The sequence below is a fragment of the Mus pahari genome, chromosome 4 (genome assembly GCF_900095145.1).
Source record: "Mus pahari chromosome 4, PAHARI_EIJ_v1.1, whole genome shotgun sequence".
NCBI classification, from domain to species: Eukaryota; Metazoa; Chordata; class Mammalia; order Rodentia; family Muridae; genus Mus; species Mus pahari.
Genome location: NC_034593.1, coordinates 110,836,608 through 110,847,964, shown reverse-complemented (window position 1 = coordinate 110,847,964; position 11,357 = coordinate 110,836,608). Strand labels below are relative to the sequence as shown.

The 11,357-nt window shown below is 47.0% G+C and overlaps 1 non-coding gene across 1 annotated transcript; it reads left to right on the top strand.

Annotated features, from left to right (window-relative positions):
* The first annotated feature begins 886 nt into the window (after positions 1-886).
* LOC115063908 lies at positions 887-1,027 on the top strand. The gene has a single exon (XR_003843776.1). It is a non-coding gene; the product is annotated as a small nucleolar RNA SNORA48 (small nucleolar RNA).
* Positions 1,028-11,357: the final 10,330 nt, after the last annotated feature.

Genomic DNA, 11,357 nt, shown 5'->3' with positions numbered 1-11,357 from the left:
ACCTGGCTCAAAACGTCAAGTACTCTCAAATTACCGGCTTTTAACAAGTAGCATGTGTGTGTCTGTGTGTGTGTGTGTGTGTGTCTGTGTGTGTGTGTCTTTGTGTGTCTGTGTGTGTGTGTGTGATATCTTATTATATAAAGCAAAAGTCCTCTGTGGCTTTCTATCTATAAATATGTAAGTGAAATATGGTACAGGTATATTATGCACTTTTATTTTCTTTTTATAAAGATTTATTTACTATTTAATACAGCATTCTGCCTGCATGTATGCCTGCAGGCCAGGAGAGGTCGTCAGATCCCATTGCAGATGTGGTTGCTGAGAATTGAACTCAGGACCTTCGGAAGAGCCGTCAGTGCTCTTAACCTCTGAGCCATCTCTCCAGTCCGTGCGTTGATTTTTCTAAGGTGCTTCTACAAGTGTGCATTCATTTGTGTGTTGGCAAAGACCAAGATACTATTCCAGGCCCAGGAGATCACAGCTGTGAGCAATAAGGGTAGGGCCTGACCCCTGCCAATGCACACGCGCGCACACACACACACACACACACACACACACACACGCGCGCGCGCGCGCGTGCGTGCACACACACACATGCACACACATGCGCACGCACACACACATGCGCGCGCGCGCACACACACACATGCGCACGCGCACACACACACACATGCGCGCGCGCACACACACACACAAACACACATGCGCGCGCACACACACACACACTTCTACTGGCTTTACCTCAGTTAGGGTGGACAGAGCGCACTCAACGATGATAAGCTCAGAGAGTGGTTGGTGTTATGAAGACTAGAAAGTCTGGCTGAGGCTGGAATGGTGCTCTGCTGTCCATCAGCCAGCCACAGGCGCTCACTTAATTTAAGTCTGACACCCCTGGCAATGGGCAAAGAGACATCTTGTTGGTGCTGATCTTACATCAGTCAGAGGCAGAGCAGATGGCAGTCATTTGTTCATCCTAGCTCGATGCCTGGCTTGGTGGCCACAGCTGTCTTATGCCTAGGACTCCTAAGAATCAAATCAAATCAAAGGTAGTACACTGCTAGAGGAGGAAGTCAGACAGAGACCCGTGGACTGCAAGGCACAGGAGAGCCATGACGCCTGCTTGCTGCTATGCTACCCAGCACAGATGGAGGCTATCACCCAGGGCCCCCCCCCCTGCTTGACCAACCTACAGTGGGAGCCACTGGAGTGTGAAATTTAGGTATGTGGTGGGTGGATGGGAGAGAAAGAGAAGTGGAACAGCTTAAACATTATGAAGAGAGATGGAACTGAAGACTTGGGGGTGCAGAGGCCTGAGTAGTCAACTATGTGGGGCCGTGGTGAGGTCCCAGGGCTGGTGCTGCTGAGGAGGGCCATGTCTGAGTCCTTGGCTATGCAGTGGCAAGGGTTGGTGTTGATATCCATAGCTCCAATTACCGCTAGAGAATATGGGGCTATCCCTGGTCAGGGAAACTACTGGGGACAACATGGATGCCCAGGGGTTGTGTATAACTGGCCCATGCAGTGTTCTGGAGAGCTGGCCCAATTGTCACTCATCACCAGTAGCACGCAGGAAAGCAGTAGGATCCAGAGGATACACACTGCCAAAGTTACACAGTCAGTGAAGGAGCAGACTAGAGTCCCGTGTGGCTACGGGTAGGATACAGGGGTCCCTGCAAGTTTTTAAAGCATCTATTCACAGTGGAAAGAACAGACTGCAGAGAACCATGCCAGGGACTGCCTCTACTACTATCTGGGGGCATACTTGCCTTGGCTTTAGCTAGCAACTCTTCAGTTTGTTTTTGTTTTAAACTTTTGATTTATTGTTTTGTTTATGAAAGGGTCTCAATCAGCATCCCAGAATGGCCTTGGGTTTGCAGTCCAGATATTAAACTTTTGGCTTTTTAGCATTTACATCAAGAGCTACAGAAAAGTAAACAATTTGACTTCAACAAAAGCACACATACCACCCCTAAGAGTTGGTTGCTCTAAAACGCAATGCATATAACCCGGCTACCCAATTATTGTAGGAGAGCATTTCAGCCCAGTCTTACCTTGTTCGTAAGCACCTTGCTTACAGTCTTTACATGGCTATTGGATCAAGCCATGTGTCTTCCTGCTTAGAAGTCTGAGTTGGGTTGTTTCTGTCCGTGTTGTTTCGGTCTCTGTGAGGAAAGGGTTGACTCAGGTGAGAACCTGAGGAGTGGATTTCAATATGGAAGGTGCCTCCAGAGTTGCATATGGAACTAACACATCTTGCTCTTGAGATCTCATGGGCCTGATACTGAAGCTACAGTGATGATCACGCCTTCCCAGACCAACTCATTCTACAACACAACCCTCACTTTGCATGCAGGTCTGGGTGCTCCAGGTTCCCTTGTAAAAGAAGAAATGAGGTAATGCAATTGGCGAATCTCCTGAGAGGGAAACTGGAGTGTTGTTTTATATTACTCCACTCTCATCTCTATACATGATTGCCTAGGTTGCTTAAATAAAAAGAACTTCTGGTTGGGTTTAGTGGCACAAGCCCGTTATCCCAGCACTTGGAAGTTAGGAGGAGGATTGGGAGTTTGAAGCAAGCCTTTAGGTAGATAGGATCCACTAGTCTGAGTTACACGAGACCCTGTCTCAACAACATTCCCTGATCAATTCCAAGTGTCTCTTCAATTCTCTTCTACTAGTGATAGGCAGGCAGTTCAATCATCATCTCCCTTCTAGCCATAGCTACTTCTGTGGAAGCCTGCTTCTGGGGTATAGGCTTGCATTGACTCTGCAATCCTGTCTATACCTATACCCTTTCTTCTATTGCTTGGTTGGTTGGTTGGTGTTGTTTGAGACAGGATCTCACTATGTAGGCCCAAGTTAACCTTAATCTTTCGGCTTTGGCCTTCTGAATGTTCATAGTGAAGTGTGTATCACCATAACTGGCTACCCTTCCCTATTTATGTCAGGATATTTAGTCTCTCTCTGGGGTAGCCTTTCTTTATTACTAAAATGAGATTAATTGTTGATAAGGGCTATTCTATTTCTTAGCACTGTTGTGGGAATTGAAGTTAAGGTAAACTAATGAAGCCAAATAATCATTCTTGTGGTCAACAATGACGTCATATTATCAGTACTAAAAGGAGAGGCAGGGAACGGAGGTGGCCATATTTCTAACCCAGTCTTAAGGCCAGAGTGAGTAAGGATCCCTGTACCCTCAAAGTCCCCCACAGGTTAGCCGGAAGGTTTTCATAAGCTCCAGAGGCCGTACCAGAAGTCACCCAGAGGCTAAATGAGCACAGACACAGGCCCACTGCAGTGCCTGCTGGCTCAGCAAAGCAGCCGCCAGCCAGCCTACTTCCTATCCGTGTCTCTGGCCTCCAGCCAGCTGGCTGGGTCAGAAGCAGTAGCTCCTATGCAAAATGTAAAAGAAAAGCCAACTTTTGTGTATCAGGAAGTTAACCTCAGTTGGGGTTAGTTGTGCTCGCTCTGGTTCTGCCTGGCAGTGAGTGACCTGGGGGGTCAAGGTGCTTAGCCTCCTCGGCTGCCTGTGGCCCCCCCTTGGGTTTGCCTTCCCAGCACCCACCCACCCAGCCCTGCTGCTTCCTTGCCTTTGGCCTCAAAAGCTGCTGAATTTACTCTAACAATGACTCATAACCATTTTCTTCTGCTTCAGGGAAGTCTGGTGTCGAGTAAGCAATCCTCAGGTAAAGGAGCCTTTACTTTCTGACATGGTAGAGGGTGGCTTGGAGTGTGTTCTGAGCACAGATGTGGAGCCACACCTGGTGTCGAGTAAGCAATCCCCAGGTATTACTTTCTGACATGGTAGAGGGTGGCTTGGAGTGTGTTCTGGGCACAGATGTGGAGCCACACCTGGTGTCGAGTAAGCAATCCCCAGGTATTACTTTCTGACATGGTAGAGGGCGGCTTGGAGTGTGTTCTGAGCACAGATGTGGAGCCACACCTGGTGTCAAGTAAGCAATCCCCAGGTATTACTTTCTGACATGGTAGAGGGCAACTTGGAGTGTGTTCTGAGCACAGATGTGGAGCCATACCGTCTGGGTTTGCATCCGGATCCCCTACTTCAATGTTAGGAATGACTGGGGACAAACTATTTAACCTCTCTGTTACTGTGTCCTCGTTTGCAAAATGGTGTTAATAGTAGGACTTACATGCTAGGTTATGATGAGGGCTGTCAGTATTCTGTCTAAACTCCACCCCACAGTTACCTGGCAACAGCCAGGTAGACCTGGCCCACTATAAAAGGGGCTGCTTGCCCCCTCCTCCCTCTCTTACTCTTGCTTCCCTCTTGCTTCTCTCTTGCCCTCTTGGGCTCTTCCCTTCCCCCTTACCCCGCCCCAACATGCTCATAGCCATGGCCGGCCTCTACTTCTCTACTCTCTCCCTCTCTCTGCCTTTCTCTGCCTCTACTACCCTCTTAACTCCCCTCCCTATGTCCTAAACTATACCATCATGTGGCTGGTCCCTCAGTGGGAAGGGATGCCTTGGCATGGGCCTGCTGAGACACCTCCCTCCACCACACCTCACCACACCCCCATAGAACATATCTTATACATCGTTATCTTTTTATAAACACATCAAGGCTAAATGAGTTGGTATCTATAAGTGTCTGATGGACAGAAAGCATACATATATACTTTACATATAATATATAAAGTATTTGACATGTAAACTCCAATAATGGCTAATTGGTTATGCAAACTCTACATAGTCATTAAAATCTCCATGGTAGCTTGGATATACATTCATGATCTATTATAAGTGAAACTTTTTGTTTGTTTGTTTGTTTGTTTTTCGAGACAGGGTTTCTCTGTGTAGCCCTGGCTGTCCTGGAACTCACTTTGTAGACCAGGCTGGCCTCGAACTCAGAAATCCTCCTGCCCCTGCCTCCCAAGTGCTGGGATTAAAGACGTGCACCACCAAGCTCGGCTGAAACTTGTTTTTAAAATGGCACAGTATATATCACTAAAAAAGAAAATGAATCTAGAGCAGGAAAGAGGGCTCTGCACTTAATGCTAACTTTTCTAAAAGAGATCCAGAGTACCTGCATCGGGCAGCTCACAGACACCTCGAACTCCAGCTCCAAGGGATCAATACCCCTCTACTTTCATGAGCACTTGCACACACATGTCCATATGCACACAGAGACCCGGGGAATCTTTAAAGAAAGAAAGAAACCCACTGAAATGAAAATATTAAAGTATGTACTTTTACTATATGCCAAAAGGATCTTTCTGTTTTCCAAATCCCTTGTAGTCTGTATATATTACATAGGTAATTAAAAAAAAACAATAAGAGTTATTCAGAACAAGTTTAAATGCAGTAAATGTGCAGAATCCAGATGAAATGATCATGCTTTAAAATCATATCAACATGATCCCTCAGGGTCCTGGAATATTGAGGGTACCTGTGAGACGAAGCCATGATCAACATCACATGCTTTAGGGAAATTAAATAGTACCATCAAAAAGAAAAAAATCCATACTATTAAGTGTTCTTGTGGATGTGTTATGCCACACTATCTGCTTTCTGTGGAACAGTCAGAGGCCAGCTGTACCTTCAGAGTCAGACTTGAATCTTACCTCAACAACAGCTGACCCACTACGTAAAAGCAAGGGGCTGAGCAAGGTGGTGCATGAAAAGGGAGTCACAAGAGTTCTGAGTGCAGACAGGACAGGACAGGGTGGGGTAGCATTCCTCTAGCCACTGACTCAGAGGTTTCAAGAAGGAAATGCAACCCCGGGGGCTCGCGAAATAAAGGAAGGAGATAAGCATCGCATCCCATGCTCATTTGTGGAGAATGCACGTGGGGAAAGGTAAGGCAAGACCTGCTCCTGAACCACCAGCTTCAGCAAGCCACTTCTCACCCTTGCAAGACTGTCACAACTCCAGGCACCGGGAATCTGGAAAGAGCACCAAACCAGTGGTTGGGGAACCACTGGACACCGGGGATGCTAGAACACTACATCTGGAGCCAACTTGCAAATAAGTAAGGCCCCACACAACCAGCATCAGGGCTTCAGATAGATGTGCCTAGTGTTACATGGAAGCCTGTGTTGACCAGAGACCAGACATCCAACTCATTGCCAACACCCTCGCTTGGCTTTGCTCCCTTGCTTCCTCTGATGCTTGTTTGATGCCCCCTCCCCTTTTCTGCAATCTAAACCAGAGTGGGTCCTTTGAGAAGCGTCATAACCTTTTTCTTCTCTGCATGTTCAGCTCAGAATTCTCTCTCCCTGGCATCCCATTACACCCAATAGATGTGAGGAGCTTTGGAAGAAAATTGAATGCTAGAAAATTTGGAAGAAAGCTAAATGACAGAAACTGGTTTCATTTCCTGCTTTCAAGTGTCAGGGCCACAGGGCCCTACCCCTGTACAGTTTATTGTGGTCTCAGACTGCATTGGTAACTCTATTTAAAAAGGCCATCACGATAACCTCTCAAACACCTGAGTTGGCTGGAATCACTTCTTTCTTCCCAAAGAATAATGGTGTCTGGGGTGGCCTTTGCTCTACAGGGGACAGCCCAAGGCTCAGGCAGGAGGTAGGTGGCTGTTCTCTTTCTCTGTGAGGTGACGGTGATGACAGCACCCAGACACTTCTATTGCTGCCTATCAGGGTCTGCTTCTAAGCCACGGGCTTGCAAAGGCAAGGATCGAAAGCTTTCTATCGGGGAAATGGAGGGTATCTTTTAAGAAGGTATTTCTTGTGAAAAATCATCGATAGTCTTTGTTTGGAAATGGAGGGGGGGCTGTGATGACATCAGAGCTATTTCTCTTCACAAGCATGTAGTTCGTGCAGCAGAGAAAAAGAACAAGGGGTCTACAGATGCCATAAGAGAAAAGGGTTGGAAACACTGGACACCAGTGGTAATACCAGGCCTGTGAAGTGGAGATCCCGTGACTGCCAGTGTTCAAGAGCCCACACTGTTTTCTGTCACATTGCCTTTCTCTTCCTCTGGTCCTTCCCAGAATGTGGTCTGTTCAAAGCGTACCCACCCAGGACACTTGGGACCAAGGAGTCGCCCAGACTGGGAAGTGGTTTTGAGCAAATGCTAAATTCTAAACTCTTTCCTAAAGTTGCTCTCTTGAGCTTCGGGGAGTCCGAGCTGTGGTCTACCCATGGCCCTGAACATGGAACCGTCTCCCTTAGAATAGCTTACTGCGTGCTATGGTTTGAATGTGTTTACCCAAACACTGGGTTGGGAAGGTGAGCTTCACATTCACTTGTTAATGGCATGTGAATATAGGACACTAGAGAGTGATTAGGAATAGGTGCATTCATGAGGGGCCAGGCTTCTGTGACTTTATAAGAAGAGGAAAAGAACCCTGAGCTAGTCCATGTGCTCTCTTACCACGTGATGCCTCCGGCCCTATCAATCATGATGTGGCAAGAAGATGGGGCACGTGTCCTGCCCACCTTCAGAGCTGTGAGATAAGTTAGTCTCTGATCTTTATAAATTTCTTAGCCTTGGGGTATTCAGAGATCGTAAGAGAAAATAGATGAAAACATCCTGTGTGTGGATGTCTTAAACTGGTGGCATTAATTGAGGATTAATGGCTCAGTAGTCAGCCCTCCCCTCTGTTTCCTTTTAGATCAGGAAGACAGAAGAAGGGGACCATGACATCACAGTAGACTCTTTTCCCTGGATGGGCCATTGTGTAATTAACTCACATATCTACTTTAAATAAGTAATGCAGTTTTGAGAGAGGGAGTTGTATATGAATGACCTCTCTAGGGTCGAATCAGAGTGAGTGGCCCTGCCGGATGCTGTGTTTCCTCTGCTTTTCAGATGCCTCGAGGGTTGTCCTCACAGCTTTAGAAACGTTTTAGATAGAAAAGGAAAGCTGGGCCAACTTAGTTAACAGTCTAAGTGTCTCAGAATTCAGGAAACAGTACGCATGCATTCCTGGTAGGATACGGGTTGGGAAGTGGGAAGACAGAAACCACGAAAAGCTGGCTGAGGGGTAGGCCCTTTCTCTAAACAAGTGGCCATTTCCTCTGCCTTTGCACCTCCTGGAGGCCCTGCAGCCGGAAAGCCTGGGAGGTACAATTCTGCTACTCCCGGCACACAGCTAGAGCCAGGGAAGCCTTGCTCCTTCTGCATGACCCTTTCTGTCCCCTTCCTTACAGGCCTTGAAGGACACCTCAAAGAGCCCAGCAGATACTCATTTGGAACCCTGGCAGGGAGAGGCTTTATCTTAGCCCAGAGTAATCGGAAAACTCAGAACCTCAGAGATCCTACTGAGCATTTCCCCAAGCCAACACCTCTGCCAGCGCTCTAACCACCAAGCTCACCATTCCTCCCCAAAGCTCACAAAATTCCCTCAGGCTATGAGCTCACAGCATCCTCGGTGGAGGCTTGTGAGCTTAGGCCTAGCACACCCAGGCCATTCAGTCCTGTAACTCATGACTGCTGACCAGTTCTCTACCAGATGCTCCTCTTCCCCCACTTAATTTCTTGTTTTCAGCCTTCCTGTTTTCCAACTAGTTTTCTACCCGTAGAACAAACCCCCAAGATGAGGGTAATTCTGGCTCTCCATATGGGAGATGTTGACCCGTGGGCCGCCATGTTGTTTCAGCTTGGATTAGCACACTGTGGCGGAAAGAGAAGGCAGGGCAGTCACTCACCCCACGGCCAGAAGGCCAAAGGAAAGAGAAAGAAGTTGGAGTCGCAGAGTCTCTCAGTCCATCCAAAAGCCCATCCTCAGTGACAGGGAACTCCCAACAGGCTTCAGTCCATCCAACAGCCCGTCCTCAGTGACAGGGAACTCCCAGCAGGCTTCACCTGATATGTCACCAGCTCCCAACAGGTCCAGCCAGGGACCAGACATTTAAAAACAAACAAACAAACAAAAAACAAATGAACAAACAAACCCCAAACCTATAATACTTGTATTAATCCTTTGTGCATTTCCTACAACATATCTTGACTGAGGAACAAACTCAACATACAGACCTAGGAGAAACACTTATCCAAAATACAGCAATGACTGCTCCATCTCGTGAACCTTTTTCTCTTTTATTGAAAATAGGGTGAGGTGTTTTTTTTTTTTCTCCATGCAATATATTTTGATTATGGTTTCCCCTCCCTCTGCCCCTCCCACTTCCTCCCCATCTCCCCTCCCCTCCCACCCCCTTTCTGCCTCTCTTTAGAAGACAAGCAGGCATCTAAAGATAATAAGATAACCTTAAGTGCGACAGCTAGCTTTGGTTGTTAACTTGACTACATCTGGAACTAATAGGGTACACCTGTGAGTGATTTTCTTAATTAAATCATTTGAAGTGGGAAGATCCCCTTTTAGTCCATGTCTTTAAAGGTGGGAAGGTCTACCTTTAACCTGGGCTATGTAAAGGATTCAGGGAAGAAGAAACTTGCTCTCTTCGCCTGCTTGCCCTCGGTGGCTGACAAGTCCATTCCTTCGCTGCCATTAGAGACTATTTCTTTGGAATTCTGGCATATCCTGTGACTAGCTGAGACACACAACTTCAGGGACTGAACAACCACTAGACTCTAGGACTAGCACAGAGGTTCTTAACCTATGGATTGCAACTCCTTTGGCAAACCTCTGTCTCCAGAAGTGGTTACATTATGATTCATACTACTCCTTCCATATGGAATACTCTATCCCTTTCCACACCCTCTGACTGTGTGTCTATACAATATCTTTTCCTGTGTAGTATACCACCACCAAATGCAACCACTCAAAACAAAAATGCTGTTCTTGGGCTGGAGAGATGGCTCAGAGGTTAAGAGCACTGACTGCTCTTCTGAAGGTCCTGAGTTCAAATCCCAGCAACCACATGGTGGCTCACCACCATCTGTAAAGAAATCTGACGCCCTCTTCTGGTGTGTCTGAAGACAACTACAGTGTACTTAGATATAATAATAAATAAATATATTTTTTTAAAATGCTGTTCTCGCCCACTTTCTTTTGGTTAAGAATCTGGGAACAGCTTAACCAAGTGGATTCAGCTCAAGGTCTCATACGAGGCTATACCCTTGCTGCCAGCCGGGCTTCAGGTGTCTGAAGCAAAAGGTGTCTCCAAGCTCCCTCACATGGAGAGTGGTAGACTTTAGGGAGTTGATTCAGCTTGTTGGTGGTCCCAGTTCCTTGCTCCATGGCTCTCAGTTGTTCACCTGAGCATCGTTAGATGCAGATGTGTCTCCTCCCAGAACACTGCTGCTGCTATTGCTGCTGCCAACAGTGGAAAGTGACATTTTGTAACCTAATCTCAGAAACAGCATACCCCCTTCTGTCATAAGCTATTGGCCACGAAAACTAAACCCCACAAAGTATGGGAGACTTCTCATGGAATGTGTAGAAGAAGCCAAAGATCCCCTAGGGGCCATCTTCACTCTGGGTTAATTATAAATTATAAATTCCCTTTCTTTATTACATAGTTTTGGAGTTTTGTGATGAAAGTTAGTCTTTTCCATTAGACCACACGATTCTTGAGATGCAGTGTTTGTGTTACTCACGTGGCCATTAGCTTTTGCTGCAAAACATATCGCTGGAAACTCAGTGGCTCAAGAAACCATCCATCCGTGCTATCTGTCCCACGTATCTGTGGATACATGGAGTTGCCCTGACCTGGATGGGGCTCAACTGATCAGGCTGAGCTAACTCATGCATCTGGCATCGCTCTTAGGTAAGATGGGACTGGCCAGTCTATGATCACTTCCCTTGTTGCTCTGGCAGGAGGCTGGCCATTGGTCAAAGCAGTGGACGTAAAAGGCCCTGTGCCTTCCTCTATCTATCCAGATAGCCCTGGCATGTCACCTGGAAGCTACAGTGTTTCAAGAGTTTCAAGGAATGGAAGGATATAAAGTCTCTTGAGATGAAGATTCTCAAGAGGTATAATATTATTTCTATCATATATCAGTGGCAAGCTCCTTTACCTGACGAGACAAATGTCTTCACCCACTATGAGTAACTGTGGATAACCACCGAGGACTGCTGAAGGGCTGATGTGTGGCTGCATATGCCAAGTGTTAAACATACACAAGTCTTTATTTTCTTTTACCCTAATGTCCTGTATCATCTCAACCTTGATCTGGCCCCTCTAACCCCAGTCCTAGCTCCATTGGCTCACCTCAGATAAGCCACATCTGTTATATACCCCTCGTGGTCTCTTGAATGTAACCAATGGCAAATACACCAGGGCCCCTAAGCTGTAATTAACCCACAATTAATTTCTGGGGCCACAAGTGGGTAGGTGGGTCCCATGTGGCTTACCCATTGGCACAGCTTCTCTAATGCTGGCCAGAGGCTTCCTCTACTGAGGTGTCTCCTCTACTGAGGCATCTGGACCCCTTCTGGTCCTCTATCCTCCCGCCTGCCCTTTACCCATGAT